An 18,837-nucleotide genomic window follows, 5' to 3' on the forward strand; every position below is an offset into this window, starting at 1 on the left:
GAACCACTGATCTATATACTGTATGGAAGTAAAGAAAGAACTGAGGGGATTTGTAGGGGATTTTAAGGCAAGACTATCTTTGTTAGCAAGACTTAGGCTAACTGTAACCCTAATAACGCGAGATTTGTAAAAGCAAGGAGTGTATGAAGCGATATCCAATTAAAACCCCTATAATTAAAACATCAAACCTAAAATCTAAAACTCATGGCTTAATGCAAATAAAAGTTTAAAAATATTTGTTGTACTAAAAGTACAAACAGGGGGATTGTGGAAGTAAAGAAAGAACTGACAGGGATTAGTAGGGGATCTTAATGCGAGACAGTCTCTGTTAGCAAGAGTCAGGCTAACTGTAACCCAAATAACGCGAGATTTGTAGAAGCAAGGATTGTGTGAGACGAGTGGGAAAGAACTGTGGGAGAAGTCATTGCGACCTTGTGTCGATAATGAAGAATGTAAATTGGCGTCTAAATAAAAATAAAATAATAAAATAACCTATGTATAAACAAAATGCAACTGTTGCTCATTATTATAGGTAACAAAAGGCATAAATGCTTGCTGTAATTGTTTACCTGTAGAGAGACCTGCCTAGGAGGGGGGAACCCTGTATCCTAGTGCACTCCCTCCCTCTTTGCAATTGCTTGAGAATAAATAAAGTATCTGACTCTGCTGCACCCAACCAAAAAATAAAAACTACATTTTTCTCTGACAAATGCTTTATTACCTAGGAAAAGGGAATAAGAGAGTTACTTACAGGTTAAAGCAAGAAAACATATATACACAAATGAGTTACCACCTACATCCGAAGAGTGACAGAGTTATAGTGATCTGTCACTTCAAAGTCTTTCAGGGCAGAAACAGAAATCAGTCCCTGGGTATCTCAGGCTTCAGTTTAGAGTCTTTGGCCCTTCAGAACACAAAAAGCTAAAAAGATGGAAAATTTTCCTGTGATTTTGTTTTATTTCCTTCATTCAGCTTCCAATCCCACAGAACAAGCTTCCTTTCATGTAGAATTTCCCAACAGTGATGGGGCCACTAACCAATCCTTTCTATTGCAATGTTCCTTTATAACCCATCTGATTTTAATAGTCCTTCTGGATGGGCTCAGTGAGGGACGATTCTCAGGCCTGACTTCACAAGTTTGAGGCAAACATTTTCAAACATATAAGGCAAAACTTACATATTTTCTTATAGACCTTACTAGTGAGATTAATTCATGCAGCAACTTACAACCATTTCATAGGATCTAAATATTAAACATAGTCATATAAGACTAATACCTATTTGGAGCAAAACTAATATACTGGTGAATTGCCCAGGTCTCCAGTTATAAGTATGTTATTTGTTAGCCAATGCCTGTAGCCTGGCCAAGAGCCGGCTCTGGACTGTCAGCCTCACACACCCTATGACAGAGCTATATACAGTAGCAATCTGACCAGCTAAAGAGCTCTCCCTATCACCTCTCCGCAAACCTTGGCCCTGGGGGAGGAGGTGGAGGCAGATGAGTTTCATCCACTAGGAATGAGACATATTGATTGTGGCTTTTGCTTGTATCTGAGCATCCTTTACACTAATCCAGTAGAGGCAAAGAAGGACAAATAAATCCTCTTCTGAATGTCTTTACCATAAGAAAAACTATTTGTCTTTCCTGTAGACAAGACAAAACTGAACATGAATCCTTCAGCTGCCTATGATTTGCTGGTGGATGGTGTCCAGGACTGGGATCTTATCAGTGACTCTGTTCCTTGTGAGCTGCTGCTCACTGGTGAGACTGCCTTCCCAGTGCTGGTGAGCCCCCGGGGGCAGGTCCTGATCGCCACCTCACAGTATGGGAAAGGCCGGATGGTGGTCGTCTCTCATGAGAGCTACCTGGGGAGTCCCAAGATGGCTCGGTTCCTACACAATGCTGTGGGCTGGCTCAGTGCCTCCCCAGGAGCGGTGATTGGTGTCCAGAAGAGCTTGAGCTCCCTGCTGAGCATTCTCAGTAGTTCCGGCACCCAAGTGGAGCCAAGTACGGAGCTCATTGCCTCGTTTGGGGTTTACTGTATGGATGCCTATGATGCTGCACAGGGGAGGGAGCTGATCCAGTTTGTGAAGAGAGGAGGGGGTCTGCTCATTGGAGGTCAGGCTTGGCACTGGGCCTCTGGACACAAGACAGAGAGAGTGCTGTTTGATTTCCCTGGGAATCATATAACCAGCATGGCAGGAGTTTATTTCACTGATGTATATGGTGAGACGGGGATCTTCAGCATCTCACACGAAGTGCCTGCAATTCCCTTGATCGCTCCGTGAGTATCTGAAATAATTTCCTATATATTAACCTATAGTTAAATCTGTAATAAAATTACTCCTGGGGGAATTCTATGCCACTGCACATGCGCAGATTTTATGTTCCCTGAAGATTTCTTTGCTTCCCTGAAAAAAAAAGGACTCTCTGATGGGGAAGCAAAGGGAAATCACCTGAGTGCTCATAAGACCCTCCCGAGAAGTATGTTTTGGGAGCCCAGGGCAGGCGACAAAGAGGTAAATCACTGTGGGGCTGGGGGCTCCTACCCTGCACCTGACTCAGCTGCTGTCCCAGCTGGCCTGGGGAGGACAGGACTTCCTCTTTCCTTGCATGGCATCCAGGTTTGTGTCAGATGCACCCCCAGGTTTCTCCTCTGGCTGTTGGAAGCTCTGCAAACACTCCCCCCCCCACTCCTGTGCTTCCTTTACCCATTGCTTCTCAGCTGCAGGGGAAGGAATCCCTGTACAGGGAGCTACTCCCTCATCCACCCAATCCCTATTCATCCAGAGGCCTTCACAACAGGATCTTCCTGCCAAGCCTCATCCACCTCCACCCAGAACCCTCCAGATGAGCCCCATTCCCCCTGCTTTTGGGCTATCCCGATGAGCTACCTGCACCTGTGTCCCCACCCTACCAAGCCCCAACCAGTTGTGCCTGGATCCCCCCCATCAGCCCCACTTCCTCCAGCATCTAGACACTCCCCCACTGCTCAGATGTCCACATCAAGAACCCCCCCTGCCAATTTCTATCCCCCACACATCCAGACCGGCATACTGAGCCCCAATAACCTTTACCTGGACCCACCACAGAGTCCCATTATCATTGCACCCCCAACCCTCCCCCCCTCCAACAAGCCCCTGTGCATCCAGATCCCCCTGCACTCGGATCCCCCACTGGGCCTCTCACACCCAGATAGCCCCACACAGAAACTTCTTAACCCACACCTGGATCCCCCCACACTAAGCCCCTCCGTACTTGGATCCTACCTTGCTGAGCCTGCCTCCCCACACCTGGTGCAACTGGCACAGAGAGGCAGGGCCCTGGGGTGTTTCTGTGGCAGACCCTGTCCTTATGCTGTGCCAAGGTTGGGGGAAGACTCATCGCTGAGAGTGTGTGCCGGGGGGAGCTGCATAGTAATCTCCCACCTCTGTGCAACCTATGGCCTGTGCTCCCCAATACCATGTTGGAACCTCCACATTTATTTGACAAATAAAATTTGCAGAATTTTTAATTTTTTGGCACAGAACGCCCTCAGGAGTAGAATATATTCTTAAATGCTGCAATGTTGGAAAGGGTTTTATTTTCCAGCACTTCAGGGGGTATGCGGGTCCTTATCTCAGGGAGAAGAAAAAGGAATTAACAGGAAAGAAATAAAACCAGAATCCTGCTAAAGAAGTTTGAGGAAATGTAAATAGTTGTGCTCCACAAATGTCTGTTTACATATAAAGGATGGATGATCACATGACAAAATGCTGTTACATACTTTTCTGAAATACAATGAGCCCTTTACTGCTGCGCAAAGGAAATTCTCTAAGTTCTGATTATATAAATTAGCTCAGAACCAATTAATACAAAATATCCCTCATACCTTATCCTCTGCTCTGCTATCCGGTATTTCATCTCTCTTCATGAATCCCCTTACCCTGTTCTGTTTCGTATCTCTCGTTCTCATCGCCTTACCCCTCTGCTGCACTGGTTTTGCCGTGCCACATCACATAGGATAAAGAGATAAGAAAAAGTGACATGAAATTGCCACAGAACAGTGCAATCCTGTTTTAATGGGTCATCAGGGCTGGTGTTAGACTTGATGGGGCCCGGGGCTTTAGCTGAAGGTCGAGCCCTACCGCCCGGGGCTCAAGCCAAAGCCTGAGTCCCATGACCTCAATGGCTTCAGCCTGGGGCGGCAGGGCTTGGACTTTGGACTTCAGCTTTGCACCCACACACACCTGGGGCTGCAGAGCTCAGGCTATGGTCCCACCTCTTGGGGTTGTGTTGTAATTTTTGCTGTCAGAAGGGGGCCCACGGTGAAATGAAATTTGAGAACCCCTGCTTTAAAATGATTATTCAGAACAATTGCAACTAAAGGTGGAGCACTGTCTCTCTGGCGAAGGTAACTAATAATAATGCCTAGAAGTTTCCATCAGTAGATCTCAAAGTGAAGAGATCTTTGTAGAAATGATTTCAGAATATTTGTATATGGCAGAGCAGAGATAATGTTTTCACCCCTCTTAGCCAGAATCTTCCTCTTCCATCTCATGACGCTGTGACAGTGCTGGCATGTGGCCTGACAGGAACATCTCTTATTTTGCAGGCATGGGCTAGATTTCAGCAGAGACTTAAACTTTCTCCTAAGAGGTGTGTCAGAGCTAGACATAGTGACAGATGGGGTCTCCTCTCACCTACTGGTCCATGGCACACTGGCCTTCCCCCTGGGCTTGGACTGCGCCCATCAATGCTTTTTTGCAGCAGCTCATTATGGCCGGGCCGTGTGGTGGTGACTACACATGAGGTCCTTCTTGGCACCCCAAAACTCACAGATTTCATCCTCAATGCCATTCACTGGCTGGGTGCTGAGAAGAGAGGGAGAATTGGCATCAATCCCAATCTGAAGAACCTTCATGACCTGCTGACTCAAAGACAGGTGGTGTGCGAGATCTCAGAGTTTACCGACAATCTCAGCATTTACTGCTGCCAGTCCTACAGTGACAATGAGGCCAAGAAGATCCATGAGTTTGTGGCAGAAGGAGGGGGTCTGCTGATTGGAGGTCAGGCTTGGTGGTGGGCTTCTCAGAATGAGGGCCAAAATGTTCTGGCTGAATATCCTGGCAACAAAATCCTCAATGGGTTCGGGATTAGCATTCTGGGGGAAACCATGGAGGCAGGCAAATACCCAGCGTTACGACCCGAAGATCAGTGGGGACATTACCATTTCCGCAGGGCACTCGCTCAGTTCCAGCAGCACTTAGAGAAGAAGGAGGAACTCCAGCCCCCAGTGACAGGCTGGCTTCAGAAACTGAGCCGGGATTGTGCCAAAGTCCTTCAGATCCCAGTCAAAAATGGCCACGTCTGTGCCTCATTGTACCACATCCTATATGAGATGGTGCAGAGCAATGGGATCCCACCGGTGAGCAAGGAACACTCAGTCAAGGGAAACTCCAAGGAGGTCATGCTGCTTCACGTGGCTACAGCATTATGCCAAACCATGTCCGACTGTGAGAGGCTAGCACTCTGTGAACTCCCCACAGTCCCTAGCACCACTGTGGAAATCAACTGCACAAACTCAGGTGAGAGAATCTGTCCTATCTCACTAATCTCCCCTCCCCGTTTCAACATGGAATGGCCTGTAGAACATGGGGTATAACAGTGTATAACTCTCCATGGCCCTGATCACATAGATCACACCTGTCACATTGTGTGCAGAAATGCAAGAGATGGAAAGTCTCCTCTGAGGTTACATTTAATTTCTGCTTCTGGATCTAGTTTAGGCTTTCCCCCTAAAGTCAATTCTCCATTTTCATCTAGTCCAGTTTTAAATTATTTGAGTGATGGGACTTCTGCAATTTCTCTTAAAAAATTCATTCCATGATGTAATACACCTCGCAATCAGGAAACATTTCTAAACATTTAGCCTTAATTTACTTTCATCAGCCTCATTCCATTACTGCTAATTACACCCCTTTGGCGCACTCTAAACAATTGCTCTCCTCAGAGTTTACAGCTTTCAAATCAGAACTTTTCAGGAATTTTTTGTCAACAATTTTTTTCAACAAAAGCCAAGAACAATTGGCTGGTGTTTCTCCTCCATCTTCTGACCAGTTTGAAGAAAATCTGCAAAAGTTTCCCCTATTTTAGCCTGGGTTTTGATCAGCTTTATTTCAAAGAAAGCTCCTTCTTCCTCCATATTTCATCATCATTTGGCTACAGTCGATAGGTAAAATCCTGGCCCAACTCAAATCAATGAGTTTTGCCACCGAGACATGATTTCACTTTACCCATTTCCTTCCTAATCTTCATCAGCAAATCTCTCCAGCCCCTTAATCCAGTGTTCAGTTTGCAATGAAAGGTTATGGGGCTCAGGCAATTAGGTGCTGGTGCTCAATCAATATTTTTACATTCATAACCGATGCAGCAAGCCCAAAGGTGCCAGGGCTCAGCCTTGGCAAACCTAGCACAAATTAAGCACTGCCTTAATCATTCATGTTGTTTTTTCTCTATATTCCTCCATGTTCTTGATATCTTAATGGAACAGAGATGCCCAGTACTGAATCCAGTATTTCTGGTGCGGTCACCAGAAAAGCAGAGAGAGAGACCATTACTTCATATTTTACAATGTAATTAAACTTCTGCCCATGTAGCCCCAAAATTCACATTTGCCGTTTTGCTGAAGCATAACAGTGCAAGCTCACATCTAATTATTGTATATTATCACTGGAACTACTGCTTTTGAAATCATCTATTTTTCGATAAATGTTTTAGTCAAGCTATATTATCTTGAATTTGTCCAGGATGAACTACTTTTTCCCCAGAGTCCTATATTTCTCTCCAAGGTGGTATTTGAAGGTCACCTTATTGAGCTATCTACTTCGAGCAGACTAAAACTCTTAGAAAGTCCACCCAACTTTTTATTTCATTTGATACCAAGTCACTGGACAGTGCTATTTGCTAAGAAGACTACGTCTAAATGGGTATCAAAGTACATCTTCTGGCTTCCCCTCCCTGGCATGGCACTAGAAGGCTGTATCAATGTGAATTTAGTCACAGGGAAAGCTGCCACAACTAGCAATTATGTAGTTCTCTTCACTGAATTTCTCAGCAATGGAGAAATATGGTCCTCCCTCCACATGCTCCTGCAGCCTTATTGTTTGTTTGTGTTGAGAAGCCCACCTTGGACGCTCTGCATTCCAGAACTTATTTCCAAAATATGGGTGAGGCCCAGTTCTTCTGCCTCCAGAGAAGTTGTTCCTTTGTTTTAGAGATGCGGATGTCCCTTATTTTATGTAGGCCAAGGCTTTTTTCCTCATCAAATTTGGATTTCTCTCTCTCTCACTCACACACACACACACCATTCAATGTTACTGTTCAGACTAAAAAGTCTCCCTGGTAATGGTCTGTTCTCTTAATCTGCCTTGTAACATTTTTAACCACCACCTGTAACAACCACCACCAACTTTCCATAACACTGTTAAAAATGCTCTCTCTTCTTTTGGCCTATCCCTCATGCCTCTTCATCTCCAGGAGTGAGAATCCCTGGAAATCTGGAAATCACCATAATTCTGTTTCTTTGAAAACATTATTTAACAGGCTTTTCATCCATCCCCCTCTAAGTTGGTTTTCTTCCTTGTGGGGTATCTATATTTGTTACAGGTCCTTGTTTTTACATTGCTGAGGCAACAGTGTAAGGTTTCATATTTTGATTGGAATCCCTCGCTGAGCTTCACCTGCTGTTCAATTCAGAGAAAAGCATGGAGTGTTATGGCAGTGGTATGTCCATATAATCTAATCTAATGTGCAGTTAGTGTGTGATGACCAGTAAGGTCTTCACTCCTGCTGTACCTCCCTGTGCTCGAGACCTTAGATTTTTGCCCAAGGGAGTACATTTGGTTTGTGCTAAGGAGCAGGAACCCAGGACTGAGGATCCTGAATGATGTTGTTTAAAGAAACCAGACTGAAGGATTGTCATTTGGCCTTTTGCTTGCAGCTCTGACAGCAGCAGCAGAATATCATACAAATCAAGTTGTTACAGTGTCTGCATAATGGTAATGTTATAAACAAGAAGTTAATTTCCTAGGAGAATGCAGCAGGAAGTATTAGCCCTTCCCTGCTCCACTACTCCATCTCACATGGAATACTCTTCACCCCCCGATGACATTCAGTGAGAGGAGACCTTTCCTCATGCAGACTGGCCATGCCATTGTCTTGATCCTTTCATACTGGAAAACAGACGGAGGTGTTTAAGAGTAGCTCTGTGTTTACACCTGTCCTCTGTGCTTTATGCCAGGTGATGCAACATGGAGGAGCACAGGACTTTACCTTCCGCGTGGGACCTTTATATTTCCTAGCACTGTTACTGGTGTTGGCCTGCAGGTGAACTAATCATCCTTTCTGACGCCTGTTACTTCTCTTGAACTGTATAGGAAATGTGATTACATAAAAAATAACACCTTATTGTACAGCTCTGCTCCTGGAGGATATTCAGCTCTGTGGAAAGATAATGGCTTCTTGCTTTGTAGGAGCATTTACCATGCAGAGCAAACACAGGCAGTAGAGAGGGAGCTAGATTCTCTGTCTTCTTGTGCATCATGTCTTCCTGACAAGAGACTTGTTTACTAAGTTCTAATGAACTGTCCAATAAATATTAAGCTCTTTGGTTTAGGACCCAAATTATCTTATCTTTATTTAGGCCCAGATCCCCAAAAGCAGTTTAGGCCCCTAACTCCCAGTGAAATCAGTAGAAGTCGGGTGCCTAAATGCCTTTCAGGATGTGAGTCATTGTTCCTGGCACAGTGTGTTCCCAAGCTTGGAGCTCTCAAGTAGCTATATCATCAATACATGGTTAATAACAATAATGAGGTAGGACAGCTGAATGATAACAGTGCTTGACTACAATCCTGGAGCCTGTGAGGTCGACTGTCACTGGATCTCACAATGAAAATCTGCCTTCAATTCACTCAGCTGCAAAATGGATCCCTGCTCCATAGAGTTAGGGAAGTCAGAGAAGGTCAGAGGTGATGCACAGTGCCTTGTGTACCTTGGCTATGGAAACTGATCCATCTTAAATTGCATCAACCTGATGAGCCATCTGTGGCCAGAGGCAGACTTTCAATAACAATAATCCATGCAGACCTATTGCGTAAAGATGACAGGCCAGGACTAAGAGTCCTGGGACCTTAGGCAAATAACTTGTGAGTTTCCATTGATTTCACTGGAGTTGTGAGTGCTCAGCACTCCGGAAAAGCCAGGCTTTCATTTGTCTGGGCCTAAGTTTCCTTCTCACAGAGCTTTTGTGAAATTGAATTCATTGATGCCTGTGAAGTGTGATATGAACTTCAGATGGAAGCTGCTATTGAAGCACAAAGTATTAATAATTGTTTATCAAATGACACACTGGAGAGGTAATAAAATGCCACTGCTTGTGTGCTTTTACCCCTATGTTTTGTGGGGCCACTTTAAATACAGACTCTAAAGCAGAAAGACAGAACAGTGGGGTCTGTAAAGCTCACGTATCAGATCATTGCTCCATTGATTCCATTTGATTATAACTAAGGCTGTGAGTCTGTCACGGAGGTCACAGAAGTCACAGATTCCGAGACTTTCCGGGACTTCTGTGACTTCTGCAGGTGCTACCAGACTGGAGATTGCCTGAGCAGCTTGGGCAGCCCCTAGGCCAGCCACAACTGCTGCTGCTAGGTCAGTCTTGGGTCACTGCACCTCTCCCCATAGGTGCTGGAACTAGAGGTGCTGCACCCCATGGCTTGAAGTGGTTTCCATCACTTACAGAATTTACAGTTTGGTTCAATGGCTCTCAGCACCCCTACTATACACATTGTTCCACCACTCCCCTCTCCTCCAGCAGCAGCAGGAATTTGAGTGTGTGAGAGGGCTGAGGCATGGGGTTGGGTTGTGGGAGGGGGTGAGGGCTCTGAGTGGCACTTACCTGGGGGGGTTGGCTCCTCAGAAGCAGCCAGAATGTCCGGCTCCTACGTAGAGGTGTGGCCAGGTGGCTCTGTGCTTTGCCTCCACCTGCAGGTGCCGCCCCCACCCCCATTGGCTGGGAACCCATTGGCACTCATGGTGGGGGCAGCATGCAGTGCCCCCTTGTCCACGTGTCCACCTATGGTCCACAGGAGCCAGGCAGGAAGCCACCAGCCCCGCCAGGCCCCCCTGTAGCTCCCCCAACACCAATGGGGGTCCTGGGCCTCCATCCACCCAGCATCAGTTGAGGCCCGGGTCGCCCTCCCACAAGCACCTGTGGCATCCCCGGGCTGTCCCTTCCACAGAGCACCTAAGTATTATTCAGGATATACAGTCAAGTCATGGACAGGTCACGGGCCAAAAATTTTTTGTTTACAGCCCATGGCCTGTCCAGGACTTTTATTAAAAGTACCCATGACTAAAATGTAGCCTAAATTATAACTGTCTCCTTGGCCTAGATCCTGAAAGGCATGTAGACACTTAACTCCCATCCCATTGCAATCCAGGGGAGTTAAGGCCCAGCTCCACAATAGGACTGAAGTGCCTAAACCTTAGTTCCAGCTTTAGGCACCACTGCAATCCATAAAACTTCTGCTTGGCTGCCACCTCATGCTGCATACGACAAAACTCATTTGGTGCCTACATTTTCAGGGTTCAGTTTCCGTGGGTGCCTGAATGTCTGCCTTTGAGCATGCAAACTGCCACCTCCCTCCAAGTGTCCAGATGTCTGTCTCCTGCATAAGCCCCAGCATGATCCACAAAGCAGGGGGAGATTGGCATCGGCCCCTCTATCTTGCTTGCATGGCCCAAAATTTTGGCCCAGAGATTAGAGCACTCAACCAGGATTTCGGTTATCCAGGTTCAATTCCCCTTTCTGCCTGATGAGGCAAAAAGATTTCAACAGGGACTAGCACCTCTCAGGGCAGTCTGGTGTGGGGCTCCTGCAGTCTCTCCTGCTGAAGTTGTTCCACTTGGATAAGTGTTTAAACAATGGTCTGTAAAGTTCATTGCTCAGTTGTTCCCTTAACCAAGCCACCTTTTCATTTCCAGGTGCAGATTGGGTGTCACTCAGATGACCTCAGCAGAGCAGAGGAGTTGAAACGCCTCCCTGTGGTGATACGCAGATGTGACATCAAAGATCAGAAGATGTCAGTCTCCTCTCTCTGAGGGGGCCTCACTTACATCATAGTGCCAAAGGGAAGCCAGCTGGGGGGAGTGTCGATTACTGTAAAAGGAGCTGTGCAGGCTCCTTTCTTCAGGTTTGGTAAGTGTGCTGGTAAATGGCCTGCATATCTCTTCTTAGCCAGTTTTGCAGCTGCTGCTGTTGATTGTGAAGAGACACACAGAGACATGCCTCTCTAATTATCCATGATTTGGGCTTGATCAGTTTTCAGTCAGTTCTTGTAAGGTGTAATTGCTCCTCTCTCTTTCACTCACTGCAGCCACCAACTGCCTTTATCATGTTTCTTGTTTAAAGTCTAGTGCCACTTCTGAGCAAGATCTTCTTTAGTATGTATTGTGTATTAGTTGTGTATTCCCTAAACCTTGTTCTCCTCTGTCACAGAGAATAGTGTATCTCTGCCAACTTGTTACCTTCATGTTTCTCACCAGACATTAGAGCAAGAACAAGCGTTATTTGATAGCACCTTAAAATGCTATGAGGGAAGAGGATGAAGGCAGAAGATGGAACCAACATTGGCAGGGAAAGGAGATCGTAGCCTCATGCTTTTAGGGGTTGTCAAACTTCAATGCACCGCAACTCCCTTCTGACAACAAAAATTACTACGTGACCCCTGGAGGGGGGACCAAAGTCTGTGTCTGCCCAAACCCACCACCCCAAGTGAATGGGCCAAAGCAGAAGTCCAAGGGCTTAAGCCCTGGGTGTGGGGCCTGTAACCTGAGCCCTGCCGCCCAGGGCTGAAGCCCTTGGGTTTCGACCCCAGGTGGTGGGGCTCAGGTGTCGGCCCCGGACCACAGCAAGTCTAATGTCAGCCCTGGCAACCTCATTAAAACTGGTTGCGACCCACTTTGAGGTCTTGACGCCTGACCCACAGTTTGAAAGCCACTGAGCTAGATGAATCCAGCAAAATCTCAGGCTGTTTTAAGTTTTCCTATAGATGTACAGGGCCAAATTTAGAATTGCTGTACGTCCACACGGGTCCACTGAAATCAGTGGATTGGGACGGGAGACATTCTGAATTTGGTCACAAATTAATATTACTGATGATTCTTGAATCAATACTATTTTGAACATATTGTTCCCATGTATTCAAAGTGATTTTCCTTGTGTTCAAATGTGCTTTAACCTGATAGTCAAATTCTCTTTAAAGAAAATCAGTAATGTTTCTTATTCATACAGCCTTGGTGAGAACAAATGACTTTTCTTTGCAATTAGTGGACTGAATTGATCCTCAGCCCCTAGTTTTCATGTTAAATAGAAGAACACACTTATTTTATCATTTCTGGCTGTTAACTATAACACTAATTAGAAAAGGGAAAAGTCAAATATAATTATATGTTCAATAGCAACTCTTGAAGGTCCCAATCAGGATCAAGGCCACATTGTGCTTGGTATTGTACAAATGCAGAATAATAGATCATTTTTGCCTCAAACAGCTTGCAATCTAAATTGAAAAAAGGTGCAACAGAGTCCAAGTCCACAAACCAATGAATACAGTGGGCGGGTTTCTATTTACCACAATGGACTTTGGATCAGTCTTTGAGAGACCGCAATCAAAAAAAGGAGGGGAGGAGGACAAAGAATAATAAATCAAATCAAATCATGAGGTTACTTAAGTAGCTTCTGCTCATCTTTAAGGCTTCCAAGGGCCTCAAGTATTTTAATTTATATTAAAATATCAAATAAAATCAGCAATACCCAACTGACATGGAACCAAATCATCACGGGATTTGTGCACTTAATCTCTCTCTCTCCTGTTTTGATGCAGGAAAGACATCTAAGAGCCAGTGGCTGACCTGCATCCATCACTATCCAGATCCCTGGGCAGAACTAGCTGCCCAGAATATCATCTTAACGGTGCCTGCTGACAGCATCCATGCCATAGACGATCCAGAGCCTTTGCTGACCCTCTGGGAGCGGATTATGGCAGCTGTAGCTGAGCTGGGTGCTACAGGAGCCACGTTCCCTCGACTAGAAAGGATTGTTGCGGATGTTCAGATCTCAGCCGGTGAGTATGGTGTGTTTCCATAAAAGGCAAAAGATCGACACCCTGAGGTAAAGGATTGAATTGGAGGCTGGGAACCAGGAACTCTTTAATTGCAATGCTGGTTCTTCTACTGACACTCACTATGACACCTTGGAAAGTCACTAACCTCTGTTGAGCTTTTCACCGAGACACAAAATGTGGTGACTACAGTGGGACCCTCTAACAGTGTAACATTATTTATAGTGAAGCTTCTCTCACATCTCAAATAAGGGTGTGCTTATCAGCTCCTGCCTCAGTTTACTGTAGGAGCAGGGGTGAGGGAAAGGAATTGGTCATACTCAACTCACAGTACAGCAGCTCTCCTTACCAGTGCAAAATTATTCTACACAGCTAGAGCTGGTCAAAATACTGAGAGGGAAAAATATATGCTATTAACGGAAGGATTTTAGAAACTGGTCTGGATGAAGATTTATTCAATGTTCAGTACATTTATTCAATCCAATAGTGAGCTGCCTGGTCAATTCTGAAGCTTGAATACCCACCCTGATCCTTGGCAAATGCTCCATACAAATGCCATTTGTTTGCTTTTGATATCTGTCAAATTCTAAATTCCAAAGTAGCAAATATTGTGACTGGCTTAGTTACGCGTAAGTGAACCGAACTTCAGCAGATTTGTAATTTAGCAAACATAATTCCACACTCTTCATCTACAATATACTTTTTAGTCCTTTCTTCATTCCTAGATTTAAATGACTCCAACCATGGGGCTTCCTTTGAAGAAGACTATTCCATATTCTACATTAGTAGATCTCACCACTATAAATGTCTCTTGGTCAATTTCATCACACTACTTCTACATCCTTGTCCAGCTGTACAGTTACATCAGTGGGTCTACGCTCCTGCTGATTGTTAAATGCTTTGTTGGACTGGGGCCAGGGCATGCAGCATTTTACAAGACTCAGTGCCATCTGAGGATGACTCAGTGGTCTGTCTGAAATTACATGGTGGATGTCAGTCTAGTCCACACCAACAAACAACCATCATGACTAGAATTATTTGGGCCCTGTGTTGAGAATCAGAAGCCAAGGATAGACTAGATCATGAAGGCCTGAACTAACTTCTCACCACAAGGGGTGGTCCTGCCAAGAAACTGAGATTAATTGAGAGGAGGTGTCCCTTGCCCAGGCTGTGTCTTTTTTGTGGTTTTACTGAGTGTTTTCTTATCCAACTACAGTTGTCAATCCAGCACCTTTCTTCATGTTGAAATTGACTGTAACAAAGAAATTAAATATCAATACTAAATCATACTACCCTCCCCCTTTTCTCCAGCCCCACTCCCCTGCAACCCAAGGGGATTGGCATCTCTGACACTCAGACCATTTATTTCTGAAGAGCCGTATAATGAACACGGTATTAAAACATTCTAAAATACAATAAAAACATTAGAGCTGGGGACACCACTACAAAAATGTTCATGAATACCAGCTTTATTGCTTTAATGCATCCTCCATGGTGGTGTTTGTGCCTCTCTTGGCTTTGATTTCCATCAGCATTTGAGTTTCACTATCACAAAAGGTCACGGAAAGTGAATTTCAGAGAGGTGTGCATGAATCTGTGCAGAAACTGAAATGTTAAAAATGGGAGTATTCTCAGTGGAAGGACCTGCACATACACCCCCAAACAGGTACAGCATTTACAACAAGATGACTTCTCTGATCAGTCACAACATGGATCAAATTTTGATTATCAAATACACACACTGACTTGTTTTCAGTATTCATCCAGTAACACTGACTAAGAAATTAATTCAAGGAACTATCCAGAGGATAATTCCAGATCACAACAAAGGGTTTAATTGGCGCTATTTATTCTTTGTGAATTATTTGCCAATTTCTAAAAAATACAAAACACCTTTCTTGAGCTGAGGTCTCACCTTGACTGTCGGCTCTGTCTCCTGACTCCAGGCTGGATGCACTCTGGCTACCCAATCATGTGTCATTTGGATTCAGTAAAGGAGTTGGTGAACATGGAATACATGCAAGCGAATGGCCTTTGGAGTCCTATCCGTGAGCTGGGACACAACCAGCAGCGGGCAAGCTGGGAATTCCTCCCTCATACTACTGAGGCCACCTGCAACCTGTGGTCTGTCTATGTGCATGAGAAGGTGCTGGGGATCCCCAGGGACAGAGCCCATGAAGAGCTACAGTTGAAGAACCGCAAGAAGAGAATCAGCGATTACCTTGGGAAAGGAGCCCAGCTACAGGACTGGGATGTTTGGACCGCACTGGAGACCTACCTGCAGGTAATACAGAGAGATTCATAAGAATGTGTCTGAATGGAAATGATTCTATAAAGGATGCTGGCTGGTTTGTATGTTCCACAATCATAGAAGCAGGTGGCAGCCAGGGGGAGAGAACTCAAAAACTTCACCCTCAAAATTCAGGCCCCTCCCGCTGAGGCTAAATAAGACGCTCCATTCACTGAACGGCTTATTTAATCTACAGGTCTCAGCACAACATACTGACATAGAATTACAGACCTATTTCAGTGTGTCTAGTAGAGGGCAGTGGTGGCACATTCACATCAGCTTGCACATTTAATTACACAGGTTAAATTATTTCTGAAAAGTAACTATATGAAAAAGACACCTTCAAACTCTAAGACACACTCCGTGTGTGCAGGCAGAGTTATAGTCCCTTATTTTAATGACTAAGGGATAGATTTTTAAGGGTATTTTTAAAGGCATAATCAGCAACATCTCAGAGAGAAGAAGGTGAATTATGCATCATCAGAGGTTGTCAAGCCAAAAGGGAGGGCTTGGATATACTCAATGAAGAAACACCAGGTGCATAAGTATAACTGGTTTTATTTCCAAAGTATAATAAGCTTCCCAACCTTCACGCATTACTAAATACATGCTTTCCAGCAACCAAGCAAGCAAGAATCAATTCTTACACCCCTTTGCTACGGACAGTCCCGAACCCTCCAGCCTTGTCCTTGAAGGCTCGTAGCAGATGCTGTTCCAGCATGGGGAATTCCTGGGCACCCACAAGGCCTAGGTCCGCAAGCAAGATTGTTCATCTAAAGCAATTCTCATAGCTGCTTTTATCACCACCTTCTTCTAAGGGGGGGGGCATATTCACCCATACGCAGGCTCTGGCAGGAGACACTTTCGCTCTCTATTCCACCACTTAACATTCTCAGGCCTTCCTTATCTCTTCATTTGTTTATCAAGTCAGCCCGGCTGGTCAAAGCCAATTCACTACTAGCTCCCCCCAAACCATGCTGTAACAACAGCCCAAGGTACCTTGCGGTCAGCCCCAACAGAGGTGTATATGTTCTAGTAGGTAACACGTGAAAATCTATTTAAGACAATGATGTTGCACAGCTGTTAATGATGGCCTAACTGGATCTGTATGTACTCTTACTTTCTTATTAGTGATGATGCATGAAAAGGAAAGATCCTAGCTCAGGTGTGTGTGTGTGTGAGGGGGCGGGGAGGCTGGTAGAGAGACAAAACATCTTGTTATTAGTAAATTGAGCATATTGGATATTGAAACTATTGGGGAAAAATAAGCCTGGAGTCCCATACCAATACTGTTGTTTTTTTTTAAACAGTCTCTTTTCAGAGTAGAAATACACTGTAAAGTCGCCCCTCCCCATCCTCACCCCTAACTCTGATCACTGAAATACAATTTCAGTACCTTACCTCAAAATGATATCATGATCAGATAACCATGTAAAAGTCATGAGGTGTGATCAGCAATAAATGTAGGTTTTGTCACTAATCCTCATAACATGGTACCAGATGCAGTGTCTTGTGTTACCTTAGCGGAGAATGATGCACTTGTAATGCTGTTTTTTTTTTCATGCTCTTCAGCTGCAGGAAGCCTTTGGCTGGGAATCTTTCATCCAACTCTTCTCTGAATACCAGACAGTGTCTAACATCCCCACAGACAACCCTTCCAAGATGAACCTGGGGGCAGAGAAGTTCTCTCGGCAGGTGAAGAAGAATCTGGCCCCTTTCTTTGTGGCTTGGGGCTGGCCCATCAAGGGGGAAGTCTCTAAGAAGTTGGCATCTCTGCCCAACTGGGGTAAGAACTCAATGAAGAAAATGTGATGCTTTATTCACATGGAATGGTGGCTGTAATTTTTAGAGATAATTCAGAGTCGCTTGTCTTTCCTATAAGGCTAGATTCAAAGCTGTATGGTGCAAGTTTATTAATTATCTGTTTCATACTTGTTGGTATTTCTGAAATAAGTTGCCTTTGCTATGTAAGGTATAGTTAGTATATCTATATCTGGGACCTTTCACCCAGATAGAAAAGTTGACCTACATATTGAGACCTTTCACCTAAATAGCCTGTCAACACTCACACACACGTCTAAGACCTTTTACCTAGATAGATAGATAATGGAAGAACGGCATGGGAGGGGGTCCAAGTTTGTACCCACAGACCACAAGGAAAGAACTGAAATGACTAAAGAACAAAAATAACATGTATGGATGTACATGTCATCAATATGCACAAATATACTAGCCTATGGAGTAAGCGTACCCTAACATTTTTGTGGGCGAGGAATGAAGTTTGGGCATAGAAGGAAGGATTTCTGGCACTTATACCCTATAAAAGAGGTGACCCACCTCACTATTCTATTCTATCTATGACAACTACTACCATTAGTAGGCTGTACTTGTTTTCTTAACTTTCTAACTTCCAAGGAGACTAGGCTAAGTTTGGTTTCCCTAGTTTTTTTCTTCGTTTCTTTATTAGGTTTTGATTTTAAGTTTAAGTTAAAGTAAACTCTAAGTTAGCTTTGATAGCTCTTAGCCTTAGCTTCTTCTAAGCACTGCATCTCTCACTCAAGAATTGAGAAACCTGAACCAGCAGAGGCGAGGCTGGTCCTGTGCCTTGATAACCACCAGGTTATCAAGAAAAGGTGTGAGTATATTAACCAAAGCTTTGTAGCATCTAATACTATATTACCATATATATCTTTTGAATAGCAGCAATGCAATTGTAACTTTGTAACTCTGATTATTTTACCATTTAATTACTACTTCATTAATTTTAATAAAAAGTCTTTATGGCTATATCTGCCTCAGTGTGAGCTTCCTGTCATACCTCCGAGGGTCCTTTTTAAATTCTGTGGAGCCTGATTCAGGACAAGAACTTTTATCATCTGATCAAAGAGATTGTCAAGCCTAAAACCCATATTATCCAAATTAATATTAACACCCTAAATCAAGCAACACTACGCAGGGCCTAGATTGAGACAGACTGGTAGACATGAACATGGGCAGGCTACAGAAGGGATCATGAGGGCTGGCTCACTCCTTGAAAAACAATCAAACACATGTGATGTGTGCCTCGGGGGCAAGGTCTTGGGAGACAGAGAGCTGTGATTTTCAGACCCATCTCAGAGCTGATTGGTCCAGAGGAGGAGGACCTACCACTGGAAGGCCCAACTGTGCCCCACAGTACATGCTCAGGGGCAGGACATATGTCACACCCCTTAATGCTGATTGGTCCTAGGGCAGCACTAAGAGGGGTATGAACAGAGGTTAACAGATGAGGTGTGGTAAGTTTGAAAGGTGGAGTGTAACGGTTTGTCTACACAGAAAACACCTGATTATCTAAAATCAGTTTTTAAACCGATTTACTTAAACCAGTGCAAACCTCTTCGCACAGC

At 44.5% G+C, this 18,837-nt stretch overlaps 1 pseudogene; it reads left to right on the plus strand.

Moving 5' to 3' along the window:
* The first annotated feature begins 1,668 nt into the window (after positions 1-1,668).
* Positions 1,669-17,291, plus strand: LOC127056944 (TRPM8 channel-associated factor 2-like; annotated as a pseudogene).
* The last annotated feature ends 1,546 nt before the right edge of the window (positions 17,292-18,837 follow it).

The sequence above is a fragment of the Gopherus flavomarginatus genome, chromosome 1, assembly GCF_025201925.1.
Source record: "Gopherus flavomarginatus isolate rGopFla2 chromosome 1, rGopFla2.mat.asm, whole genome shotgun sequence".
Taxonomy (NCBI): Eukaryota; Metazoa; Chordata; order Testudines; family Testudinidae; genus Gopherus; species Gopherus flavomarginatus.